General features: G+C 48.5%; 1 pseudogene; it reads left to right on the top strand.

The window, feature by feature from the left end:
* The first annotated feature begins 2,704 nt into the window (after positions 1-2,704).
* Positions 2,705-2,828, top strand: LOC115029632 (small nucleolar RNA SNORA17; annotated as a pseudogene).
* Positions 2,829-3,337: the final 509 nt, after the last annotated feature.

Genomic DNA, 3,337 nt, shown 5'->3' with positions numbered 1-3,337 from the left:
AGCTTCCTTCCCCAGCTCTTGGGTTCTGGTATTACAGGCTAGCCACCACATACATGCCAGCCAGCATTTGTGTGGGTGCTAGAGATATAAACTCACATTCTTGTAGCTTCTATGGCAAGTGTGTTGTCTCCTGAGCCATCTCCCCAGTGTATTTATGTCATTACAAAAAACCTGGGAAGTCCCAGGACTTCCTTTCTTTGCCAACATTTCCTGGAATTGGTCTTTGACTTAGCCTCTGGGTAGGTGTGCACTGCATGCAATGACCATGTCAGCCTTTTCTCAGATGCCTAATGTGATGTACATACTGACAGTATCTTTCCTTCATCAGATATTCTGCAGTTGTTTCATCCCAATGTATGGCTTGCAGCTCCCCCTTTTTAAAAAAAAATTGTGTGTGTGCTCCTCTTTGCAAACTTACATGTTGACTTCAAGTCAGAGGTTGACTTTAAGAATCTTCCTCTATCATCTTACTTGAAACAGGGTTTGTCACTGAGCTTAGAGCTCATGATTTGGGTTAAGCTGACTGACCAGTGATCCCCAGGGATTTGCCCTGCCAGCACTGGGATTACAGACAGATGTGCCACCATACCTGCCTCTGGTCCTCACTCTTGTGCACCGAGTACTGAACCCACTGGGCCATTACCTTGGTCTTATTTTAATTTTGATGGATAGATTCTTACCCTGTACCCTAAGACACTCTAAAGTGGTAAAACTGCCGTTTAGTATTTTCTTCTGGAGACGTGGGCGCAGTCATGTCTCAGTGTACCATTCGCCTTGGGGTAACTGTAGTGTCTGCTGAGGCTGGATCTTGCTCCCTTCCTCCATAGAGATGTCTTGTCCTTGTAGCACCATCAGTAGAGGCTTTGGTACTTTAGTGGGGGAATCAATGTGGGTGCTGGGTGTGCATTTCAGAAGCTGCTGTTCATATTGCTAAGTGGCCGAGTCTGGGTGCCCTGCGCGTGCCCTTCTCACCTGCAGTGTCTTTGCACTAACCTTGATCTTGGGAGGGATCAGGCTGTAACACTTGGCTACACAGAGGCCAGGCTGAGCCATCTGTCCCAACCTGGGAATCACTGTGAATGACTTGGGTTTTCAATCTCATGACAGATTCCATGGAGGGCTGGAGAGGTGGCTCAGAGGTTAAGAGCACTGCCTATCCTTCCAGAGGACCCAGATTTGTTTAATTTCCAGCATCCAAATGGCAGCTCACACTGTCTTTAATTCCAGGGGATCTGATGCCCTCTTCTGGCCTCTATGGGCAGTGTATGAACATGGTGTGCAAACATGCATGCAAGCAAAACACCAGTAAACGCAAAATGCAAAGGAATACTTTTTAATGTCATTACTCCAGTCATTTTTTTTTTGCAGTGATGCAGAGTGCCCTGGTGTGTCATAATTTTGTTGGGAATAGGGAATAAAATAGCAGATAGCTGTTTCCTGTTCCTGCTAGCTGGGAGTCACTTCCCCTCCAAGTTGTCTGGTGTTTGCTAGCGTGGGCTCAGCTTTCCATCAGCTGCTTGGCTGTGTCTGTCAAGCTAGAAACATGAACTTGAGAAGCACTTGATGCTGGCTCTCTGGTGAGTGCTGTGCTTTCAGCTACACAGGGTTTTGTTTTTGTTGAATGGACATGTTTGCCATGTGTGGTGCTGAGACAGCTGCACAGTGAGACTGCCTCACACAAATGAGTAACTGGACAGAAGAATGAATGAATGAATGAATGAATGGCAGCTCTGACCACCTGAGTTTGATCCCTGAAACTCATATAAAAGTGTGGAAGTGAGACCTAGCTCCACAAAGTTGCCCTCTGACCTTCACATGTGCACCTTGGCATGAGCACACTCACACACACACACACACACATACACACACACTAAATAATAGTAATAACAATAAATTTAAAGGTTTTCAAAAGGATATTTTATTTAGGATAATTCTTGTCAAAAAAGAAAGGAACAACAAGAAAGAGTACTTTGTTAATGGTGGGGGGCTTTTAAGCTGTGTTTGATAAAATCAGAGGCTACTGGGCTGGGCGATGGCGCAGTGGGGACCTAAGTTTGAATCCCCATTCCCACCTGCAGCTGGATATAGTATCAACCCCAAACAGCCACAGTATGCTGAGAGGCAAAGACTGGAGAATCCCTGGAAGCTCATGCCATCTAACCTAGCATACATGGGAGTTAACATTCAGAGACTGTGACTCCAACAAGGTAGAAAGCAAGAACTAACACCAAGATTGTCCGTCCCCACCCCCACCCCACCCCACCCCACATACACATGTGTGCCTGTGCAAGAGTGGGGGGTCTTCATGTTGATTTTTTTTATTATTATTTTGGTTTTTCGAGACAGGGTTTCTCTGTAGAGCCCTGACTGTCCTGGAACTCATTTTGTAGACCAGGCTGGCCTCGAACTCAGAAATCCGCCTGCCTCTGCCTCCCAAGTGCTGGGGTTAAAGGTGTGCGCCACCACGCCCGGCTCATGTTGATTTTTAAATGAGAACCAAGGGAACCCTAGATCAAGCTCAGCCACAGCCACACAAGCCAGCCTGGGTATGTAAGTAAAGGCTTGCTCAGTGCCCATGCACAGGAAGCCCAGGGTGACCAGTGTGCACTTATGCATGTTATGTAGGCACCGTAGCCATTCGTCCTGGGCTTCTTCAGGTCCTGGCATTGAGCCTTTTTTGCTGCTGCTAAGAGGTGACATAGTACCTGCCCTTAGAGGCATTGCAGGTGTGGCTGCTGTGTCACATGTGTGTCAGTAGGGGGCAGAGAGGCTGTGCCTAAGCTCAGTGTTCTGACCTGTGAACATCTGAATGACTGGTAGCCTACACACCCTGAGCAAGCCTGAGACCACAGAAACAAGCCAGGGACTAAAAGAATCTCACCTGGGACCACAGGCCCTGGGTGGGAGTGAGATAGATGACCCTTTCATGGGTCACTTGGGTGGGCCTGGTGAGGAATGTGCCCCTCGACAACCACTAGACTTGCTAAGCAGGCCTGAGGGCACACACCATGCCCAAGATGAACCCCTGCCTGGCACCATAATGCATGAGTGGGGCACAGCACTCTCGAAACCACTCCTGAGATGACCCCAGACACTCAGAAATCCTGGGCACCATTAAGAGGAGCAAGTAAGTGGCAAGAAGTGGAAGAGAAAGAGAAACAGAAGGATGTGGGCACATGAAGAAAGGCAGACCTGGAGATCGGGGGTAGTGAAGAGCAGCCTGATGTGAGTAGCTGGTGATGCCACCTGGAACCGTGGGGTCCTGGCCCATGCAGCCACTGGGGACCATGCCTGGATCTGTGGCCCTGCAGCAGCAGGGATCTGTTACCACCAAAGG

Source organism: Mus caroli, unplaced genomic scaffold, assembly GCF_978045245.1.
Source record: "Mus caroli unplaced genomic scaffold, Mus_caroli_1 scaffold_17, whole genome shotgun sequence".
NCBI classification, from domain to species: Eukaryota; Metazoa; Chordata; class Mammalia; order Rodentia; family Muridae; genus Mus; species Mus caroli.
This window is presented reverse-complemented; position numbering and strand designations above follow the sequence as displayed.